The sequence below is a fragment of the Hypomesus nipponensis genome, chromosome 28 (assembly GCF_054491055.1).
Source record: "Hypomesus nipponensis isolate SF chromosome 28, ASM5449105v1, whole genome shotgun sequence".
NCBI lineage: Eukaryota > Metazoa > Chordata > Actinopteri > Osmeriformes > Osmeridae > Hypomesus > Hypomesus nipponensis.
This window is the reverse complement of record NC_140388.1, coordinates 830,001-840,000: the sequence shown is the minus strand read 5'-3', so window position 1 is coordinate 840,000 and position 10,000 is coordinate 830,001. Positions and strand designations below refer to the sequence as shown.

Here is a 10,000-nt window from a genome sequence, read left to right as displayed (position 1 = left end):
CCATCCAAGTACTAACCAGGCCCGACCCTGCTTAGCTTCCGAGATCAGACGAGATCGGGCGTTGCCAGGCTGGTATGGCCGTACGAAATAAGTTGACAACCAAAGGCTACTTATCCATATACAGATTTAGCAATTGACAATGCAAGGTAGTCTCTCTCTCTCTCTCTCTCTCTCTCTCTCTCTCTCTCTCGTGTCAAAATGAAAACAGCTTCCAGCCCCTTTCATGAAGGACTACTTGTGCATATTGCAAGATGTCAGTTTCTAAGTGAATGAGCAAAAGAGCATACAGCACCTGGTATTCCCAGGCGGTCTCCCATCCAAGTACTAACCAGGCCCGACCCTGCTTAGCTTCCGAGATCAGACGAGATCGGGCGTTGCCAGGCTGGTATGGCCGTGCAAAATATGTTGACAACCATAGGCTACTTATCCATATACAGATTTAGCAATTGACAATGCAAGGTGGTCTCTCTCTCTCTCTCTCGTGTCAAAATGAAAACAGCTTCCAGCCCCTTTCATGAAGGACTACTTGTGCATATTGCAAGATTTCAGTTTCTAAGTGAATGAGCAAAAGAGCATACAGCACCTGGTATTCCCAGGCGGTCTCCCATCCAAGTACTAACCAGGCCCGACCCTGCTTAGCTTCCGAGATCAGACGAGATCGGGCGTTGCCAGGCTGGTATGGCCGTACGAAATAAGTTGACAACCATAGGCTACTTATCCATATACAGATTTAGCAATTGACAATGCAAGGTAGTCTCTCTCTCTCTCTCTCTCTCTCTCTCTCTCGTGTCAAAATGAAAACAGCTTCCAGCCCCTTTCATGAAGGACTACTTGTGCATATTGCAAGATGTCAGTTTCTAAGTGAATGAGCAAAAGAGCATACAGCACCTGGTATTCCCAGGCGGTCTCCCATCCAAGTACTAACCAGGCCCGACCCTGCTTAGCTTCCGAGATCAGACGAGATCGGGCGTTGCCAGGCTGGTATGGCCGTACAAAATAAGTTGACAACCATAGGCTACTTATCCATATACAGATTTAGCAATTGACAATGCAAGGTAGTCTCTCTCTCTCTCTCTCTCTCTCTCTCTCGTGTCAAAATGAAAACAGCTTCCAGCCCCTTTCATGAAGGACTACTTGTGCATATTGCAAGATGTCAGTTTCTAAGTGAATGAGCAAAAGAGCATACAGCACCTGGTATTCCCAGGCGGTCTCCCATCCAAGTACTAACCAGGCCCGACCCTGCTTAGCTTCCGAGATCAGACGAGATCGGGCGTGGCCAGGCTGGTATGGCCGTACGAAATAAGTTGACAACCATAGGCTACTTATCCATATACAGATTTAGCAATTGACAATGCAAGGTGGTCTCTCTCTCTCTCTCTCGTGTCAAAATGAAAACAGCTTCCAGCCCCTTTCATGAAGGACTACTTGTGCATATTGCAAGATTTCAGTTTCTAAGTGAATGAGCAAAAGAGCATACAGCACCTGGTATTGCCAGGCGGTCTCCCATCCAAGTACTAACCAGGCCCGACCCTGCTTAGCTTCCGAGATCAGACGAGATCGGGCGTTGCCAGGCTGGTATGGCCGTACGAAATAAGTTGACAACCATAGGCTACTTATCCATATACAGATTTAGCAATTGACAATGCAAGGTAGTCTCTCTCTCTCTCTCTCTCTCTCTCTCTCGTGTCAAAATGAAAACAGCTTCCAGCCCCTTTCATGAAGGACTACTTGTGCATATTGCAAGATTTCAGTTTCTAAGTGAATGAGCAAAAGAGCATACAGCACCTGGTATTCCCAGGCGGTCTCCCATCCAAGTACTAACCAGGCCCGACCCTGCTTAGCTTCCGAGATCAGACGAGATCAGGCGTTGCCAGGCTGGTATGGCCGTACGAAATAAGTTGACAACCATAGGCTACTTATCCATATACAGATTTAGCAATTGACAATGCAAGGTGGTCTCTCTCTCTCTCGTGTCAAAATGAAAACAGCTTCCAGCCCCTTTCATGAAGGACTACTTGTGCATATTGCAAGATTTCAGTTTCTAAGTGAATGAGCAAAAGAGCATACAGCACCTGGTATTCCCAGGCGGTCTCCCATCCAAGTACTAACCAGGCCCGACCCTGCTTAGCTTCCGAGATCAGACGAGATCGGGCGTTGCCAGGCTGGTATGGCCGTACGAAATAAGTTGACAACCATAGGCTACTTATCCATATACAGATTTAGCAATTGACAATGCAAGGTAGTCTCTCTCTCTCTCTCTCTCTCTCTCTCTCGTGTCAAAATGAAAACAGCTTCCAGCCCCTTTCATGAAGGACTACTTGTGCATATTGCAAGATGTCAGTTTCTAAGTGAATGAGCAAAAGAGCATACAGCACCTGGTATTCCCAGGCGGTCTCCCATCCAAGTACTAACCAGGCCCGACCCTGCTTAGCTTCCGAGATCAGACGAGATCGGGCGTTGCCAGGCTGGTATGGCCGTACAAAATAAGTTGACAACCATAGGCTACTTATCCATATACAGATTTAGCAATTGACAATGCAAGGTAGTCTCTCTCTCTCTCTCTCTCTCTCTCTCTCGTGTCAAAATGAAAACAGCTTCCAGCCCCTTTCATGAAGGACTACTTGTGCATATTGCAAGATGTCAGTTTCTAAGTGAATGAGCAAAAGAGCATACAGCACCTGGTATTCCCAGGCGGTCTCCCATCCAAGTACTAACCAGGCCCGACCCTGCTTAGCTTCCGAGATCAGACGAGATCGGGCGTGGCCAGGCTGGTATGGCCGTACGAAATAAGTTGACAACCATAGGCTACTTATCCATATACAGATTTAGCAATTGACAATGCAAGGTGGTCTCTCTCTCTCTCTCTCGTGTCAAAATGAAAACAGCTTCCAGCCCCTTTCATGAAGGACTACTTGTGCATATTGCAAGATTTCAGTTTCTAAGTGAATGAGCAAAAGAGCATACAGCACCTGGTATTGCCAGGCGGTCTCCCATCCAAGTACTAACCAGGCCCGACCCTGCTTAGCTTCCGAGATCAGACGAGATCGGGCGTTGCCAGGCTGGTATGGCCGTACGAAATAAGTTGACAACCATAGGCTACTTATCCATATACAGATTTAGCAATTGACAATGCAAGGTAGTCTCTCTCTCTCTCTCTCTCTCTCTCTCTCGTGTCAAAATGAAAACAGCTTCCAGCCCCTTTCATGAAGGACTACTTGTGCATATTGCAAGATTTCAGTTTCTAAGTGAATGAGCAAAAGAGCATACAGCACCTGGTATTCCCAGGCGGTCTCCCATCCAAGTACTAACCAGGCCCGACCCTGCTTAGCTTCCGAGATCAGACGAGATCAGGCGTTGCCAGGCTGGTATGGCCGTACGAAATAAGTTGACAACCATAGGCTACTTATCCATATACAGATTTAGCAATTGACAATGCAAGGTGGTCTCTCTCTCTCTCGTGTCAAAATGAAAACAGCTTCCAGCCCCTTTCATGAAGGACTACTTGTGCATATTGCAAGATTTCAGTTTCTAAGTGAATGAGCAAAAGAGCATACAGCACCTGGTATTCCCAGGCGGTCTCCCATCCAAGTACTAACCAGGCCCGACCCTGCTTAGCTTCCGAGATCAGACGAGATCGGGCGTTGCCAGGCTGGTATGGCCGTACGAAATAAGTTGACAACCATAGGCTACTTATCCATATACAGATTTAGCAATTGACAATGCAAGGTGGTCTCTCTCTCTCTCGTGTCAAAATGAAAACAGCTTCCAGCCCCTTTCATGAAGGACTACTTGTGCATATTGCAAGATTTCAGTTTCTAAGTGAATGAGCAAAAGAGCATACAGCACCTGGTATTCCCAGGCGGTCTCCCATCCAAGTACTAACCAGGCCCGACCCTGCTTAGCTTCCGAGATCAGACGAGATCGGGCGTTGCCAGGCTGGTATGGCCGTACGAAATAAGTTGACAACCAAAGGCTACTTATCCATATACAGATTTAGCAATTGACAATGCAAGGTGGTCTCTCTCTCTCTCTCTCGTGTCAAAATGAAAACAGCTTCCAGCCCCTTTCATGAAGGACTACTTGTGCATATTGCAAGATTTCAGTTTCTAAGTGAATGAGCAAAAGAGCATACAGCACCTGGTATTCCCAGGCGGTCTCCCATCCAAGTACTAACCAGGCCCGACCCTGCTTAGCTTCCGAGATCAGACGAGATCGGGCGTTGCCAGGCTGGTATGGCCGTACGAAATAAGTTGACAACCATAGGCTACTTATCCATATACAGATTTAGCAATTGACAATGCAAGGTAGTCTCTCTCTCTCTCTCTCTCTCTCTCTCTCTCGTGTCAAAATGAAAACAGCTTCCAGCCCCTTTCATGAAGGACTACTTGTGCATATTGCAAGATGTCAGTTTCTAAGTGAATGAGCAAAAGAGCATACAGCACCTGGTATTCCCAGGCGGTCTCCCATCCAAGTACTAACCAGGCCCGACCCTGCTTAGCTTCCGAGATCAGACGAGATCGGGCGTTGCCAGGCTGGTATGGCCGTACAAAATAAGTTGACAACCATAGGCTACTTATCCATATACAGATTTAGCAATTGACAATGCAAGGTAGTCTCTCTCTCTCTCTCTCTCTCTCTCTCTCGTGTCAAAATGAAAACAGCTTCCAGCCCCTTTCATGAAGGACTACTTGTGCATATTGCAAGATGTCAGTTTCTAAGTGAATGAGCAAAAGAGCATACAGCACCTGGTATTCCCAGGCGGTCTCCCATCCAAGTACTAACCAGGCCCGACCCTGCTTAGCTTCCGAGATCAGACGAGATCGGGCGTGGCCAGGCTGGTATGGCCGTACGAAATAAGTTGACAACCATAGGCTACTTATCCATATACAGATTTAGCAATTGACAATGCAAGGTGGTCTCTCTCTCTCTCTCTCGTGTCAAAATGAAAACAGCTTCCAGCCCCTTTCATGAAGGACTACTTGTGCATATTGCAAGATTTCAGTTTCTAAGTGAATGAGCAAAAGAGCATACAGCACCTGGTATTGCCAGGCGGTCTCCCATCCAAGTACTAACCAGGCCCGACCCTGCTTAGCTTCCGAGATCAGACGAGATCGGGCGTTGCCAGGCTGGTATGGCCGTACGAAATAAGTTGACAACCATAGGCTACTTATCCATATACAGATTTAGCAATTGACAATGCAAGGTAGTCTCTCTCTCTCTCTCTCTCTCTCGTGTCAAAATGAAAACAGCTTCCAGCCCCTTTCATGAAGGACTACTTGTGCATATTGCAAGATTTCAGTTTCTAAGTGAATGAGCAAAAGAGCATACAGCACCTGGTATTCCCAGGCGGTCTCCCATCCAAGTACTAACCAGGCCCGACCCTGCTTAGCTTCCGAGATCAGACGAGATCAGGCGTTGCCAGGCTGGTATGGCCGTACGAAATAAGTTGACAACCATAGGCTACTTATCCATATACAGATTTAGCAATTGACAATGCAAGGTGGTCTCTCTCTCTCTCGTGTCAAAATGAAAACAGCTTCCAGCCCCTTTCATGAAGGACTACTTGTGCATATTGCAAGATTTCAGTTTCTAAGTGAATGAGCAAAAGAGCATACAGCACCTGGTATTCCCAGGCGGTCTCCCATCCAAGTACTAACCAGGCCCGACCCTGCTTAGCTTCCGAGATCAGACGAGATCGGGCGTTGCCAGGCTGGTATGGCCGTACGAAATAAGTTGACAACCATAGGCTACTTATCCATATACAGATTTAGCAATTGACAATGCAAGGTGGTCTCTCTCTCTCTCGTGTCAAAATGAAAACAGCTTCCAGCCCCTTTCATGAAGGACTACTTGTGCATATTGCAAGATTTCAGTTTCTAAGTGAATGAGCAAAAGAGCATACAGCACCTGGTATTCCCAGGCGGTCTCCCATCCAAGTACTAACCAGGCCCGACCCTGCTTAGCTTCCGAGATCAGACGAGATCGGGCGTTGCCAGGCTGGTATGGCCGTACGAAATAAGTTGACAACCATAGGCTACTTATCCATATACAGATTTAGCAATTGACAATGCAAGGTGGTCTCTCTCTCTCTCTCTCTCTCTCGTGTCAAAATGAAAACAGCTTCCAGCCCCTTTCATGAAGGACTACTTGTGCATATTGCAAGATGTCAGTTTCTAAGTGAATGAGCAAAAGAGCATACAGCACCTGGTATTCCCAGGCGGTCTCCCATCCAAGTACTAACCAGGCCCGACCCTGCTTAGCTTCCGAGATCAGACGAGATCGGGCGTTGCCAGGCTGGTATGGCCGTACGAAATAAGTTGACAACCATAGGCTACTTATCCATATACAGATTTGGCAATTGACAATGCAAGGTGGTCTCTCTCTCGTGTCAAAATGAAAACAGCTTCCAGCCCCTTTCATGAAGGACTACTTGTGCATATTGCAAGATTTCAGTTTCTAAGTGAATGAGCATACAGCACCTGGTATTCCCAGGCGGTCTCCCATCCAAGTACTAACCAGGCCCGACCCTGCTTAGCTTCCGAGATCAGACGAGATCGGGCGTTGCCAGGCTGGTATGGCCGTACGAAATAAGTTGACAACCATAGGCTACTTATCCATATACAGATTTGGCAATTGACAATGCAAGGTGGTCTCTCTCTCTCTCTCTCTCTCTCTCTCTCTCTCTCTCTCGTGTCAAAATGAAAACAGCTTCCAGCCCCTTTCATGAAGGACTACTTGTGCATATTGCAAGATTTCAGTTTCTAAGTGAATGAGCAAAAGAGCATACAGCACCTGGTATTCCCAGGCGGTCTCCCATCCAAGTACTAACCAGGCCCGACCCTGCTTAGCTTCCGAGATCGGGCGTTGCCAGGCTGGTATGGCCGTACGAAATAAGTTGACAACCATAGGCTACTTATCCATATACAGATTTAGCAATTGACAATGCAAGGTGGTCTCTCTCTCTCTCTCTCTCTCTCTCGTGTCAAAATGAAAACAGCTTCCAGCCCCTTTCATGAAGGACTACTTGTGCATATTGCAAGATTTCAGTTTCTAAGTGAATGAGCAAAAGAGCATACAGCACCTGGTATTCCCAGGCGGTCTCCCATCCAAGTACTAACCAGGCCCGACCCTGCTTAGCTTCCGAGATCAGACGAGATCGGGCGTTGCCAGGCTGGTATGGCCGTACGAAATAAGTTGACAACCATAGGCTACTTATCCATATACAGATTTAGCAATTGACAATGCAAGGTGGTCTCTCTCTCTCTCTCTCTCGTGTCAAAATGAAAACAGCTTCCAGCCCCTTTCATGAAGGACTACTTGTGCATATTGCAAGATTTCAGTTTCTAAGTTAATGAGCAAAAGAGCATACAGCACCTGGTATTCCCAGGCGGTCTCCCATCCAAGTACTAACCAGGCCCGACCCTGCTTAGCTTCCGAGATCAGACGAGATCAGGCGTTGCCAGGCTGGTATGGCCGTACGAAATAAGTTGACAACCATAGGCTACTTATCCATATACAGATTTAGCAATTGACAATGCAAGGTGGTCTCTCTCTCTCTCTCTCTCTCTCTCGTGTCAAAATGAAAACAGCTTCCAGCCCCTTTCATGAAGGACTACTTGTGCATATTGCAAGATTTCAGTTTCTAAGTGAATGAGCAAAAGAGCATACAGCACCTGGTATTCCCAGGCGGTCTCCCATCCAAGTACTAACCAGGCCCGACCCTGCTTAGCTTCCGAGATCAGGCGTTGCCAGGCTGGTATGGCCGTACGAAATAAGTTGACAACCATAGGCTACTTATCCATATACAGATTTAGCAATTGACAATGCAAGGTAGTCTCTCTCTCTCTCTCTCTCTCGTGTCAAAATGAAAACAGCTTCCAGCCCCTTTCATGAAGGACTACTTGTGCATATTGCAAGATGTCAGTTTCTAAGTTAATGAGCAAAAGAGCATACAGCACCTGGTATTCCCAGGCGGTCTCCCATCCAAGTACTAACAAGGCCCGACCCTGCTTATCTTCCGAGATCAGACGAGATTGGGTGTTGCCAGGCTGGTATGGCCGTACGAAATAAGTTGACAACCATAGGCTACTTATCCATATACAGATTTAGCAATTGACAATGCAAGGTGGTCTCTCTCTCTCTCGTGTCAAAATGAAAACAGCTTCCAGCCCCTTTCATGAAGGACTACTTGTGCATATTGCAAGATTTCAGTTTCTAAGTGAATGAGCAAAAGAGCATACAGCACCTGGTATTCCCAGGCGGTCTCCCATCCAAGTACTAACCAGGCCCGACCCTGCTTAGCTTCCGAGATCAGACGAGATCGGGCGTTGCCAGGCTGGTATGGCCGTACGAAATAAGTTGACAATCATAGGCTACTTATCCATATACAGATTTAGCAATTGACAATGCAAGGTGGTCTCTCTCTCTCTCTCTCTCTCTCTCTCTCTCTCTCGTGTCAAAATGAAAACAGCTTCCAGCCCCTTTCATGAAGGACTACTTGTGCATATTGCAAGATGTCAGTTTCTAAGTGAATGAGCAAAAGAGCATACAGCACCTGGTATTCCCAGGCGGTCTCCCATCCAAGTACTAACCAGGCCCGACCCTGCTTAGCTTCCGAGATCAGGCGTTGCCAGGCTGGTATGGCCGTACGAAATAAGTTGACAACCATAGGCTACTTATCCATATACAGATTTGGCAATTGACAATGCAAGGTGGTCTCTCTCTCTCTCTCTCTCTCTCTCGTGTCAAAATGAAAACAGCTTCCAGCCCCTTTCATGAAGGACTACTTGTGCATATTGCAAGATTTCAGTTTCTAAGTGAATGAGCAAAAGAGCATACAGCACCTGGTATTCCCAGGCGGTCTCCCATCCAAGTACTAACCAGGCCCGACCCTGCTTAGCTTACGAGATCAGACGAGATCGGGCGTTGCCAGGCTGGTATGGCCGTACGAAATAAGTTGACAACCATAGGCTACTTATCCATATACAGATTTGGCAATTGACAATGCAAGGTGGTCTCTCTCTCGTGTCAAAATGAAAACAGCTTCCAGCCCCTTTCATGAAGGACTACTTGTGCATATTGCAAGATTTCAGTTTCTAAGTGAATGAGCATACAGCACCTGGTATTCCCAGGCGGTCTCCCATCCAAGTACTAACCAGGCCCGACCCTGCTTAGCTTCCGAGATCAGACGAGATCGGGCGTTGCCAGGCTGGTATGGCCGTACGAAATAAGTTGACAACCATAGGCTACTTATCCATATACAGATTTGGCAATTGACAATGCAAGGTGGTCTCTCTCTCTCTCTCTCTCTCTCTCTCTCTCGTGTCAAAATGAAAACAGCTTCCAGCCCCTTTCATGAAGGACTACTTGTGCATATTGCAAGATTTCAGTTTCTAAGTGAATGAGCAAAAGAGCATACAGCACCTGGTATTCCCAGGCGGTCTCCCATCCAAGTACTAACCAGGCCCGACCCTGCTTAGCTTCCGAGATCGGGCGTTGCCAGGCTGGTATGGCCGTACGAAATAAGTTGACAACCATAGGCTACTTATCCATATACAGATTTAGCAATTGACAATGCAAGGTAGTCTCTCTCTCTCTCTCTCTCTCGTGTCAAAATGAAAACAGCTTCCAGCCCCTTTCATGAAGGACTACTTGTGCATATTGCAAGATGTCAGTTTCTAAGTGAATGAGCAAAAGAGCATACAGCACCTGGTATTCCCAGGCGGTCTCCCATCCAAGTACTAACCAGGCCCGACCCTGCTTAGCTTCCGAGATCAGACGAGATCGGGCTTTGCCAGGCTGGTATGGCCGTACTAAATAAGTTGACAACCATAGGCTACTTATCCATATACAGATTTAGCAATTGACAATGCAAGGTAGTCTCTCTCTCTCTCTCTCTCTCTCTCTCTCTCTCTCTCTCTCTCTCGTGTCAAAATGAAAACAGCTTCCAGCCCCTTTCATGAAGGACTACTTGTGCATATTGCAAGATGTCAGTTTCTAA

General features: G+C 47.0%; 23 non-coding genes and 11 pseudogenes across 23 annotated transcripts in view; all 34 read right to left on the bottom strand.

The window, feature by feature from the left end:
* Positions 1–86, bottom strand: part of LOC146218103 (5S ribosomal RNA) — a 119-nt gene extending 33 nt beyond the window's left edge. The window contains exon 1 of the ribosomal RNA XR_014752464.1: positions 1–86. This exon is cut by the window's left edge and continues 33 nt beyond it. This is a non-coding gene — a ribosomal RNA (5S ribosomal RNA).
* A 194-nt stretch (positions 87–280) lies between these two features.
* Positions 281–399, bottom strand: LOC146218102 (5S ribosomal RNA; annotated as a pseudogene).
* Positions 400–571: 172 nt separating this feature from the next.
* Positions 572–690, bottom strand: LOC146218101 (5S ribosomal RNA). Its single transcript, XR_014751476.1, has one exon. It is a non-coding gene; the product is annotated as a 5S ribosomal RNA (ribosomal RNA).
* A 186-nt stretch (positions 691–876) lies between these two features.
* LOC146218100 (5S ribosomal RNA) lies at positions 877–995 on the bottom strand. The gene has a single exon (XR_014752326.1). It is a non-coding gene; the product is annotated as a 5S ribosomal RNA (ribosomal RNA).
* Positions 996–1,179: 184 nt separating this feature from the next.
* LOC146218099 (5S ribosomal RNA) lies at positions 1,180–1,298 on the bottom strand. Its single transcript, XR_014752240.1, has one exon. It is a non-coding gene; the product is annotated as a 5S ribosomal RNA (ribosomal RNA).
* Positions 1,299–1,470: 172 nt separating this feature from the next.
* On the bottom strand, positions 1,471–1,589 carry LOC146218098 (5S ribosomal RNA; annotated as a pseudogene).
* Positions 1,590–1,773: 184 nt separating this feature from the next.
* On the bottom strand, positions 1,774–1,892 carry LOC146218097 (5S ribosomal RNA). Its single transcript, XR_014752417.1, has one exon. It is a non-coding gene; the product is annotated as a 5S ribosomal RNA (ribosomal RNA).
* Positions 1,893–2,060: 168 nt separating this feature from the next.
* Positions 2,061–2,179, bottom strand: LOC146218096 (5S ribosomal RNA). Its single transcript, XR_014751475.1, has one exon. It is a non-coding gene; the product is annotated as a 5S ribosomal RNA (ribosomal RNA).
* A 184-nt stretch (positions 2,180–2,363) lies between these two features.
* LOC146218095 (5S ribosomal RNA) lies at positions 2,364–2,482 on the bottom strand. Its single transcript, XR_014752325.1, has one exon. It is a non-coding gene; the product is annotated as a 5S ribosomal RNA (ribosomal RNA).
* Positions 2,483–2,666: 184 nt separating this feature from the next.
* Positions 2,667–2,785, bottom strand: LOC146218094 (5S ribosomal RNA). The gene has a single exon (XR_014752239.1). It is a non-coding gene; the product is annotated as a 5S ribosomal RNA (ribosomal RNA).
* A 172-nt stretch (positions 2,786–2,957) lies between these two features.
* LOC146218093 (5S ribosomal RNA) lies at positions 2,958–3,076 on the bottom strand (annotated as a pseudogene).
* Positions 3,077–3,260: 184 nt separating this feature from the next.
* Positions 3,261–3,379, bottom strand: LOC146218092 (5S ribosomal RNA). Its single transcript, XR_014752416.1, has one exon. It is a non-coding gene; the product is annotated as a 5S ribosomal RNA (ribosomal RNA).
* Positions 3,380–3,547: 168 nt separating this feature from the next.
* Positions 3,548–3,666, bottom strand: LOC146218091 (5S ribosomal RNA). Its single transcript, XR_014751474.1, has one exon. It is a non-coding gene; the product is annotated as a 5S ribosomal RNA (ribosomal RNA).
* A 168-nt stretch (positions 3,667–3,834) lies between these two features.
* On the bottom strand, positions 3,835–3,953 carry LOC146218090 (5S ribosomal RNA). Its single transcript, XR_014751472.1, has one exon. It is a non-coding gene; the product is annotated as a 5S ribosomal RNA (ribosomal RNA).
* A 172-nt stretch (positions 3,954–4,125) lies between these two features.
* On the bottom strand, positions 4,126–4,244 carry LOC146218089 (5S ribosomal RNA). Its single transcript, XR_014751471.1, has one exon. It is a non-coding gene; the product is annotated as a 5S ribosomal RNA (ribosomal RNA).
* A 186-nt stretch (positions 4,245–4,430) lies between these two features.
* LOC146218088 (5S ribosomal RNA) lies at positions 4,431–4,549 on the bottom strand. Its single transcript, XR_014752324.1, has one exon. It is a non-coding gene; the product is annotated as a 5S ribosomal RNA (ribosomal RNA).
* Positions 4,550–4,733: 184 nt separating this feature from the next.
* LOC146218087 (5S ribosomal RNA) lies at positions 4,734–4,852 on the bottom strand. Its single transcript, XR_014752238.1, has one exon. It is a non-coding gene; the product is annotated as a 5S ribosomal RNA (ribosomal RNA).
* A 172-nt stretch (positions 4,853–5,024) lies between these two features.
* LOC146218086 (5S ribosomal RNA) lies at positions 5,025–5,143 on the bottom strand (annotated as a pseudogene).
* A 178-nt stretch (positions 5,144–5,321) lies between these two features.
* On the bottom strand, positions 5,322–5,440 carry LOC146218085 (5S ribosomal RNA). The gene has a single exon (XR_014752415.1). It is a non-coding gene; the product is annotated as a 5S ribosomal RNA (ribosomal RNA).
* Positions 5,441–5,608: 168 nt separating this feature from the next.
* On the bottom strand, positions 5,609–5,727 carry LOC146218084 (5S ribosomal RNA). The gene has a single exon (XR_014751470.1). It is a non-coding gene; the product is annotated as a 5S ribosomal RNA (ribosomal RNA).
* Positions 5,728–5,895: 168 nt separating this feature from the next.
* LOC146218083 (5S ribosomal RNA) lies at positions 5,896–6,014 on the bottom strand. Its single transcript, XR_014751469.1, has one exon. It is a non-coding gene; the product is annotated as a 5S ribosomal RNA (ribosomal RNA).
* A 178-nt stretch (positions 6,015–6,192) lies between these two features.
* On the bottom strand, positions 6,193–6,311 carry LOC146218082 (5S ribosomal RNA). Its single transcript, XR_014751468.1, has one exon. It is a non-coding gene; the product is annotated as a 5S ribosomal RNA (ribosomal RNA).
* A 156-nt stretch (positions 6,312–6,467) lies between these two features.
* On the bottom strand, positions 6,468–6,586 carry LOC146218081 (5S ribosomal RNA). Its single transcript, XR_014751467.1, has one exon. It is a non-coding gene; the product is annotated as a 5S ribosomal RNA (ribosomal RNA).
* Positions 6,587–6,780: 194 nt separating this feature from the next.
* LOC146218080 (5S ribosomal RNA) lies at positions 6,781–6,889 on the bottom strand (annotated as a pseudogene).
* A 180-nt stretch (positions 6,890–7,069) lies between these two features.
* LOC146218079 (5S ribosomal RNA) lies at positions 7,070–7,188 on the bottom strand. Its single transcript, XR_014751466.1, has one exon. It is a non-coding gene; the product is annotated as a 5S ribosomal RNA (ribosomal RNA).
* Positions 7,189–7,362: 174 nt separating this feature from the next.
* Positions 7,363–7,481, bottom strand: LOC146218078 (5S ribosomal RNA). The gene has a single exon (XR_014752414.1). It is a non-coding gene; the product is annotated as a 5S ribosomal RNA (ribosomal RNA).
* Positions 7,482–7,661: 180 nt separating this feature from the next.
* Positions 7,662–7,770, bottom strand: LOC146218077 (5S ribosomal RNA; annotated as a pseudogene).
* A 176-nt stretch (positions 7,771–7,946) lies between these two features.
* Positions 7,947–8,065, bottom strand: LOC146218076 (5S ribosomal RNA; annotated as a pseudogene).
* A 168-nt stretch (positions 8,066–8,233) lies between these two features.
* On the bottom strand, positions 8,234–8,352 carry LOC146218075 (5S ribosomal RNA). Its single transcript, XR_014751465.1, has one exon. It is a non-coding gene; the product is annotated as a 5S ribosomal RNA (ribosomal RNA).
* Positions 8,353–8,542: 190 nt separating this feature from the next.
* Positions 8,543–8,651, bottom strand: LOC146218074 (5S ribosomal RNA; annotated as a pseudogene).
* A 180-nt stretch (positions 8,652–8,831) lies between these two features.
* LOC146218073 (5S ribosomal RNA) lies at positions 8,832–8,950 on the bottom strand (annotated as a pseudogene).
* A 156-nt stretch (positions 8,951–9,106) lies between these two features.
* On the bottom strand, positions 9,107–9,225 carry LOC146218072 (5S ribosomal RNA). Its single transcript, XR_014751464.1, has one exon. It is a non-coding gene; the product is annotated as a 5S ribosomal RNA (ribosomal RNA).
* Positions 9,226–9,411: 186 nt separating this feature from the next.
* On the bottom strand, positions 9,412–9,520 carry LOC146218071 (5S ribosomal RNA; annotated as a pseudogene).
* A 176-nt stretch (positions 9,521–9,696) lies between these two features.
* Positions 9,697–9,815, bottom strand: LOC146218070 (5S ribosomal RNA; annotated as a pseudogene).
* Between the last annotated feature and the right edge of the window lie 185 nt (positions 9,816–10,000).